This window comes from Apis dorsata, unplaced genomic scaffold (genome assembly GCF_000469605.1).
Source record: "Apis dorsata unplaced genomic scaffold, Apis dorsata 1.3 scaffold_381, whole genome shotgun sequence".
Taxonomy (NCBI): domain Eukaryota; kingdom Metazoa; phylum Arthropoda; class Insecta; order Hymenoptera; family Apidae; genus Apis; species Apis dorsata.
In genome coordinates, this window is record NW_006263643.1 from 157,649 (window position 1) to 168,426 (window position 10,778).

At 21.0% G+C, this 10,778-nt stretch overlaps 1 protein-coding gene and 1 long non-coding RNA gene across 2 annotated transcripts in view; one reads left to right on the top strand and one right to left on the bottom strand.

The window, feature by feature from the left end:
* The window catches only part of LOC102677440 (protein neuralized), a 181,030-nt gene that overhangs the window by 124,160 nt on the left and 46,092 nt on the right, over positions 1-10,778 (bottom strand). The window lies entirely within an intron of this gene.
* LOC102677162 lies at positions 1,614-3,449 on the top strand. The gene is made up of 3 exons (XR_004150934.1): positions 1,614-1,955; positions 2,928-3,082; positions 3,231-3,449. It is a non-coding gene; the product is annotated as an uncharacterized LOC102677162 (long non-coding RNA).

Consider the following 10,778-nt stretch of genomic DNA (forward strand, 5'->3'; position numbering starts at 1 on the left):
TTTAGAATTTAATAATATTTTAATAATATTTTAGAATTTAATTATTTAAACATGATCAATATCTTTTTATTAAAATATTTATATCAAATTTACACCAAAATAAATTTCGTTAATTATATAATCCTGTTATAATATTTTTGCAATATTATAATATTATTAATATAATACTTTTACAATTATTTATTATTAATTAAAATTCAAATGTCTATTCAATATTTTAATTATCTTATTTTAATTAAATATTTTTTTAACTATTAGAAATTTTTTTATCAATTCATATTGTGCAATATCGGAATTAAATTTATTTTATAATAATTTAAAAAAAATGTTATAATAATTTTTAAAAAAGAAGGTCATTTTATATTATGTTTACATTTTGCCATAAAAAAAATCTATATAAGTTTATACTTTATTTGGAATTCGCAGCTGTTTCATCGAAATCGATTAATAGCAGATAAAAACTTCGAAATTCGTGAAATTAACCATGTCCAACAACATTGCTATAATAATTTGATCATAATGGGATCATTATTTGAAAAAAAAAAAAAAAAGAAAAAAGACTGACTAATTTTTTTACATGTAATTTATGTAAATTGCATCGATAAGTAAACATATACAAGTATCATATATAACATGTTGCAATTTTTAAAATACTCTATTACTCTATTTCAAATTATTAAAGAAATATCTGTTAGAAAGACAAATTGATTGTGAAAATTTATTTGAATATCGAACAATTATTAATCTGTTGAACTAAATAAAATTTTAATTAAATAAATCTTATTTTTCTTCATAATATGTAAATTCTATATCGTTGAAAATAAAGATAATCAAGGTAATTAAGCATGAAATAAGTAATTTATTATTTTCTTATTTTTTTTCAATGTAAATAAAAACGTCAATTTATTTTTTATCTGTATGAATTTTGATCGTTATCAATTGTAATTTAAATTATAAACTATTTAAAATTTTATTTAAAAATTATTAATTTACTATTTAAAAATAATATTTGATATTTTAAATTAAATCATTATAGATAAAATATTTTATTATTTCAAAATTATAATTAAATATGCGATACATAAATCATTAAATATGTAAAATAATAGATATAAATAATAGATATAAATAGATATAAATAGATATAATAGATATAAATAGATATAAATAGATAGATATAAAAGTTTTCTAAATAGATAAAATAAAATCATTTATTTGTAATTATTAATTATAAAATAATCATTTTTTACTATCATAATATAAAAATATTAGATATATAATATTATGTATAATATTATGTAAGATAAAAATAAAATGAACAAAATATTATTTGAATTGAGATTTAATTTTTTTTTCTAATTTCAATGATGACTCGCTAATGATGTAAATAATGCAAATATTTTAAATTTACGCACGTCAATAATATTAAATTATATTAATATTAAATTATAAATAATTTAATTCTCTATTCCATTGCCATTTTATTCTATCTTCGTGTTTTGCTTCATCTAATACAAATTTCAATTATGTATAATTACAGATGAAAATTTTTATAAATATAACTAGCAAAAAGAGATTTGTTTTACTTTTCAAATATCATAATTTGTATATTATACTTTGCATATTTTGTGTACTTTTTACATTATTATACATTCAATTGTTTTCAAAAAAATGAAAAAAGCATGCTATTCATAATGATAATAATAATAAATCAAAATGTCAATATCAGGTCTATTGGCATTGCAAATGCGTCTTTTTCGCGTAGGCGCAAAACAAACATAATATCTCCCTACTACCCATGTGAGACTTCTTTTTCCGGTGGATCCTTTGACAAAAGCACATGCTACATCGTATAACGTCATGTTAATTGAGACTTTGTATTTCATTTGCGTCGCATTACAATCTTTATTTTCATTCTCTATATTGCACGCTATAAAGATTTTACCTATCAGAAGGTAAGAATTAATATTTTATTTTTTCGTTATGTGTTTATCAATTAAGCCTATTAATCAATGTTTCTATTCGACTGAGTCATTAATGAATGATAACCTCAATCATGAGAAATACATAAAGTATTAAAACATTCGACACATAACAAGATGAGACATCTTGTAGCATAGAGTTGTGATCATCAATCATCGATATGATATATCGATATATTTATAGTTTTTAATATATCGATAATAAGATGATAAGATATTGTTTAATATGAATAAAAATGACTAATGAGTTTTTGTTTTTTCTTATTCGAAATTATTATTAAGGTACGTAAAAATATTACTTTTAATTAATTAAAATTAAAAAATAAATAGACTTTATTGAAAACTTATATTATAATCTTATATTATAATCTATTTTTGTTCGTGTTATTTTAATGATATTTTAAATATAAAATATATTTATAAAAATTTTATAAAATATTAATCATTGATGACATTTTGAAATAAATAAGAAAAATTTCGAATTATTTTCAATCAATATATCAATATCAATATTATGGATATTTATAACGATATAGTTAATTACAATTCTTATAAATCATTGATTAATTGAAATAAAAATAGATTTTGAAATTGCTACATGGTAATCTATTTCTATTTGTATTATTTTAACGATATTTTTAAATATATCAAAAATTCAATGAAATATCATTAATCATTAAATAATATTTTATAATAACTTCGAATAAAAAAATTTATAATTTCAATTATTTCCATTCAATAATATATCGATAACAATAATTAATCAATTTTACTGAGAATTAATCGATCATTATATCAAAAGTTTCTCTCATCACTAGGTCATCTAAAATCAAAACAAAACTATCATTCACGCGTTTCTTCCGCGTTTTCAATTTTCTACGCACGAAGATCGCTCGATTCTCAATACGCACTTACAGTTTAAATTCGTTTTCCCCTCTTTTCCAGCCACGTTTCTTCCTTGAAGCTGGATTAAATGCTAGTCTTGCCAACTTGCCGTAAATACTCTGTCCAGTGAATACGAAACGAATTGCTTAGGAGGATGACTCGAGACATGGCGACGTGACTCAACCGACTCCTTTACAGAGGAATCTTCCACGGAGGTAATGAACTTTGCTTAAAACGGCTGCTTCCATTTTCAAGCTGGCACGTGCCTCCTCGCTTCTCGTTTTTCTTAGTCTTTTCTTGGTTTCATGAGATACTTTCACTTTACGCTCGCTTATTACAAGTTTTGGTGAACTAGCTTTTCAGAAAGAGATACGCATGATTTCTGATGACCATGGAAGATTGTAAGACACCATACAGGTGCTCGATTTTTGCGATAATTGATGATGATAGAGATGTATTGGAAATGTCGAAAATGTCCATTGTGTTGTAAAATTGGAAATAAATATTTCTGTGATAAAGTGATTTTTCATCAAAATTGTCGATTTTTAAAACAAAATTATGTCTGGGAAAAATTGAAATCATAGAATTGGCAATTATTTTTATTTGATTAAATTATAAAATAATTTTTCATTGAAATTGAAATATGTGATTTTTTATTTATATTTAGACAAATTACATATTAAAAATAATGCAACTTTCTTTCTAATCAAAGAGAAAACACTACATGGTAACAAATAACTTTTTTAATATAATAAATAATTTTTAAGAAACATATATATATATATATAAAAGATTGATAAGATTTCTTTTATATATATATATATAAAAGAAATCTTATCAATATTAATCAATATTATAAGTCATTTGTTATAAGATATTTGTTAAATAACACATAATATTTTATTCTTTCTTTCAATTTGTTTTTACAGTATAAAATTTTCATTATAAATTTCAAAATATCTCTATTATGATTCCAGAGAATCTTTTTAATGTACATGTTTTTCTAATTAGTATATTTTTTCTTAATTTCGAGTAATAAAATAAAATGATTTCATACGAAATTTTTTTTAATATTAATATAAAAATAAATATATTAATTTATAATATTAATATAAAAATAGATATTTTTTTACCACGAGATTCTCAATTGAAAACGAGAATTGAAAACGAGAATTGAGAACGATTATTTTTTTGTGGTCGAATGGTAAAACACTTCATCAAAATTGAGAAGATTTGATCCTTTATGAATATTTAGATAAGATCTATTAAAAGATGACACCTGTTTACCAAGAAAAATTACATAATTCCTTATGGTTATGGAAGATGGTGAAGTGCCGTGCAGGTGATGTGAAGTTGACTTTTGAGATAAATGATAGCGATAAAGAAGCACTAAAAATATCGAAATTATTGTCGCAAAATCATATGTAGAAAAATGAAACATTCATTTCCATGAAATGAAAATATATTTAATGTATCATTTTTTTAAGAGATAAGTGTTTCCTAAATAGATAACAGTTGTTTATTATGTAGTTTAAAATATAAAATATAAAAATAAAAAAAATAAACATTATATTTTTTAAGAACATTACGATATATTTCACAATTGAATAAAAATTTACTAAAGTACTACTAGTACTAATTTTACTAGTTTTACTAATTTTACTAATTTTACTAAAATTGTACTAAAATAATATTTGTATTAAAATTAGAAAAATATAGCTCATTAAATTTTGTCACTTGATTATAAATTTTTGGATTATAATTTATTATTTTGATTTTTAATCAAAAGTTATAAATATTTAATAAAAATGAGGTATGAAAAAGATAATAAATAAAATTCTTTAAAATAATAAATATCAAGAAATATATATAATAATGAAAAGAAATCTTTTTTTATTATCAATATAATAATTTTTAATTATCAATATAATAATTAAATGTTTATTTAAATTCAAATTTTTATAATTTTTATAAATTCGATCAAAGAAATGGAAAGCTAAAAATTATAAGGGTATAAATCATATGAAAATTTTAAAAAGTTTAAGAAAAAAATAACTTTTTTTGTACAGTTTTACATTTTCTTAATATATATTGAAATAATTTACATTAGATTAAAATAATTATTGATTAGAACATAATTTAATTTTCTGTTGGTTATATTTACACTATTAATTCTCAGGTTCTCTATGCAGGTTCTTCTGTAGATTTATATATATTCAAATTTTGCATAAATGCATAAACATCAGCAGTCTAATTACAACTGAATCAGTATTTGAAAACTAATTTTGATTTTCTGTTCTTCAAATGGAGTTTAATTAGAAATTTGCTTTAAATAGAAATTAATTCTTCAAATATGATAATATTTAATATATTTTTTATATTTTGTGTTTTTCTACATGATATATGCATTTCAGATTTATATTATATACTTAAATTTTGCATAAATGCACAAACATTTGCAATTTAACTCATTAACTATTTATTAGAAGATAAAATTTCGAATATGAAACATATGAAATGAAACATATTTTAATTTCTTTCATTGAGTAAAATGCATTGAGTATATACATACATAGTAAGTAATGTAAATAATTCCAATAATATCTCAAAATGAATATTTGTTATATTTTATATATTTTATATATCACTAATAATACAAAATATGCTAATTCCAAAGAGAACAAGGAAAACTACCCAAACTATAAATCTAAACTTCAGAACACCAAAAGAAATGCTTAAAAACGAAACACTCTTTTAGAAATCTAAGAATACTTACAGAAGAACAACAAATCTCTCCCTATAGAGGACCTATGTTTTAACATAGAACAAAGAGAAGCACCATAGAGATTAAAGAAACTTGAAAATTCGAAACAAAGCTTGCATCACGAGACAGGAATTAAGCTTTCATGAAATTCGTCGAGATAACAATTCGGCTAAGTAGTATTTTCCAACCGTTTTTGAAAAATAGTAATAATATATAAAAATACTATTTTGATAGAATACATGATAATATTTTATTCTTAAAATTAAAATTTGATGGAATTGATATTAAAAATCTATCATAACAAATTATTATAAAATAGATATATTAATATTATTTAATAAATTAAAATTCAGTTCTAAGAGTTGAGAAATAATTTCAGGATAGTTAAATGAAAAATATGTTAGTTAATTGGACATTGCTATATATTGAAATAAATAATGTATACAAAAGTATTTGAAAACTATTTTATTTTTTAACGAATGTTCATAAATATGCAAACTACAATGGATTGTACATGAATTTTTTTTCTGCCAAATATTACTTATAAAGAAAGTGAAATGAATATTTAATAGTTAAAGTTTCAATAGATTTTTCCCTTTTTTAAATATAATTTTATAATGATACAAGATTCTAAATTATAAAATCTTTAAATTTTAATACTTTATTATTATATTATATCTATATTATATCTGCTATAAAAAAAATTCCCAGACAAAATTATATCCAAATTTAAAAATATACTAAAACTTTTTGAATTTGATTTCATTCCATCGACAAAAAAATTATTCTATATATAATTTATTAAAAAAGTTTTTAATTCAAACTAGAATTATTAAATTTTCATATAAAATAATATTCGAGTAATTTCGTGATCAATGTAATAATATAATAAGAATAACAATAGTCATTTCTTTCAAGATTATAAATTGAGAATTCAAACAGAACTAAAGGAACTTGAAAACAAAGCTCAAGCCACAAAACCACAATCAAACTTTCCACGAAATTCTGTCGGGACAACACTTTGTCTAAACATAGAATAGTCTCGTTAACCTTATGCGAACACCTTATGCCATTGGTAAAGCAACAGGCTTCGAGTGAGCACGCGCGTGTACGCGCGGAATCGAGCGACCATAGAAGAGGAAACGAGATTCCACGCGCTGTAGATCAAAGCGAAACTGTTTCAATGCGTGTTTCCAACACTCCGCAGACGGTCCTCGAGTCGATCGAAGAGGAAACGAAGTTTCGAGTGGATGAAGATTAAAAAAAAAAAAAGGAAAAAAGAAAAGAAAAAAGAAGGAAAATGAAAAAAAAAAAATAAAAGAGAGAAGACAGGGGAAAAAAAGAGAGAAATAGGAGGAGGCATTCAAGTTTTCCTTTCGTCAAGTGCTCTCGAATACTCTCCCTTCTGCTTGGGATACGATTATTCATCGAGGTTTAATTCGATATCAAATTTTCAAAGGGAGAAATATCATGAAGAAGTATCGTGGTCATTAATTCTACCTAGGGTAGTTTGGGGATATGGTTTTGGAAATGATTTAAGCAAGATTGATTATGCAGGTATTGAGAGTTGAGTATTGTAATAGGGAAATAATTGATGCAATTGTTTTTAAGAGTGAGAGTATAATGTAGAATTTTAATAATGTCACACAGTGTATACAATTGTACAATTTTAGGAGAATGATATAATAATGTTTTAAGAGATATATGTAATATTTTAATTGAAAATTATAAAATTAAGATTTATAAATTATGTATTTTAAAATAATTTTTTTTCTTTTTTTAATTAATTAGATTTCAATATTCAAAAAAATATTTATCATAATCAATAAATATATAGTATTTCGTTTTTTTAATATAAAGCATAAAGATACATATATTTTAAAACAATAAATAATAACTTGTAATTGTTATTCGATTTTTTAAGAGCTAAACAAAATAAAATTATTTCTAAATAGATTTTAGTTCGAATTTAATTTTCATATTATTGAATCTTAAATTAATCATATCCATTATTGTAAATAACTTACGTTATGAAAAATGTTATATCATTCATGATGATGATATTCCTTACATCCTCATAGAAAAATGATGACGTTTCAGTTTCAAGGAATAAAATTGCGAGACTTACCTAAAACAAATAAAAAATATCATTATTAATATAACGATGTAAAATTATCCCCTTAAACTATGTATAGAATTATGTATACATATATATCGAGTTAATATAATATTCCTGGAAAATCTTCAGAAAATCGATTTTAAAAATCAAAAAAATTTTTTAACAAATCAAAAGTTAATGTTAAAAAATTCGTTTAAATTATTAAATTAATAAATTGAAAATTTAGCTTATAATAAAAATAGTATAGAATATATAGAATATAATAAAAATAGTATATAAAATATATAAAATAGAATAAAAAAGTAGAATAGTATATAAGAATAGTATATCAGGGATAAAGCTTTATATATCTCTTTTTTTTTAATGCAAAATTGCTTATAACTTAGTAAAAAAATTTCAATAAAAACTTTTTGTATAGTAACTTTTGTTTTGACTTTAGAATTGATTCTTCAATTATATTACAAATATATCAACATTCTGTATATATTGGTTAAATTGTCTAAAACTAGGAAATTAAAATATAACAATGAATTATATATCAATAATTTAAAAAATAGATTTAGATAAAAATTAAATGATTTTGAAAAAAATATAATTTGATATTAATAAATATATATATTCGAGAAAAATACAATTTGATATAAAAATATAATTTGATATAATTTAAATGTTTTTTGTAGAAGATATTGAAAGATATGAAAAAAAAAAAGATATGAAATTCATTTTTTTAAAAGAAATTATATATTTTTTAATAAATCACTGTACTCAATTTGTTATTATGTATAATAATTCGAAAAAAATTTTTTAAAAAATAGAAATGCAACTAAGATTTTCATTCACAAATCTTTTGACTTTTATAGAAATGTTTCATGAATTTATTTTAAATTGAACATAATATTATGATATGTGAAAAAATATATAATTTTAACTGTAACTCATCAATATATTTAAACAAAAATCATTTGTTATTAATCAAAATCATTTTAAAATAATATTATACAATATAATTTTATAAATAATTATTTATTTTATTATATATTTTTCTATCATTATAGGAATGATAAAATTTTAATTAAAAAATTAATAAATAATAAAAAAATGAAATTAGAATTCTTTCAATCTATTAATTAAATATCTAAAATCTCCAAAAAGCAGTTATCTCTACAACATTATATAAATTTTATAAATTATTTATTTTATCATGTTATTATTTTTCCATCATAATAAGTACGACAGAATTTTTAATATCTAATTATCTACAAAAAAAATAGTGTCTCTAAAAAAAGATTTTAAAATTTCCTAAAATTAAAAACGCTCGGTAAAATTTTCAACAAAATACATCCAACAACACATTAATTCCAATCTTTCAACACGCACTCTCCCGTTCAAAAGATAAATCAATCCCCAACCCCTGTATGAAACAATGCAAAATTGAAACGTGAAATACGGGTTTTTCGCGGGGGACACGCGAACCAGAGGACCGCAATGAAAAATTCAATGTGCAACAGGCGAGTGCCGGTTTGAAAAGGTGCAAACATCTGGCGCCAGGGTGGCTCTTCGTGCACTGTATCGGAATGTGGACGAAAGAAAGGGAGGGGGCTGCGAGATATATATTTGAATAAAACCAAAAGCTGTGGAACCCATCCCCCTTTCAATTTCGATATCCTCCCCTAAATGGAGACCAGCTGAAACTCTGGTTCATCACCCCTTTTCGTTACTTTTCTAGCAGCGTTTCTCAATCTTACACATTTCTACAGATGAATATGTATATGTATTATAAATATATATATATTTTTTTAATATTTGTTTTTTGTGATCCAATTTATGTCTTTTTATAATGGTACCAAGATTAAAATTAAAAAAAAAGTAAAAGAAAAAATAAAAAAAAAAAAAAAATAATAAGAAATTAAATATGAAATGTACAATATAATTTGTATAAAGTATCTATTATAAATTGTTTTTTTTAAAAATTAATTAAAAATTTAACTTTACATTAATTTTATTTACTTATTTTTTTTTTCTTTTTTTAATAGTAAAATTGGATAAGATAATTGGAAAGATAACATTGCATAAAACGATTCATATAAAGTGTTACAAGGTATTTCTTTTAAAAACTAAAAATAACAATCATACAACATTAATGAAGACAAATTTATTTCTTTTTTTTTTAAATCCAGCGGAAAAAGAGGATACTTAAGAATTTTTTAATTCTTTACTGATTAATAAAAGAATAAGTCTAGAAAATTCATATAAAATTTGGAAAAACGAAAAATATCGTTTATTATAATTTTATTATAATATATTTTATTATAATATAATTTCAATTATAAATTCATCTTTTTCATTTATTACAAATTTTTTTTAATACTGATTTTCCATTGCATTTTTTTCTCGTCAACACACTATTATATTTACTGATTATTCATATCATACTGATTAGTCATATCATATGACAAATAAATCAATATAAATACATATTAACTTCTATACATATCTATACTATTAAATATTAATATAATGATTATGTCATATCATATATTATGTCATACTAAAGCGACTAAGTTTGTTAAATAAAAACAAATCTATTTTTTTTCTAAACAAATATCTTATTTTATAAAAATAAAAAAATTATGAAATAATAAAATAATAATAGAATAATATAAATAACATAAATATAATATAATATAAATAATAAAATAAATAAATAATAATAATCTAAAGATCTTCAAAGAATGAAATAAAAACTAATATTAATTTTTTGTTCTTTAGCTAACTTTTATCGAATTGAATGAAATTTATTTTAAAATTTTTTTTTATCGTACATAGATAGTTACAGCGAAACAGTTATAGAAAAAATTTATTTCTAAAACAAACTTTGAAAAAAAAAAAATTGTATTTTATTAAAAGTTATTATTACTTAATATAAAATGATTATTGTATATTATTATATTGCATCTGCAATAAAATAATATTATAATAATTACATATAAAAATATTAAAAAATTATAATAAATAAACATTAAATAAT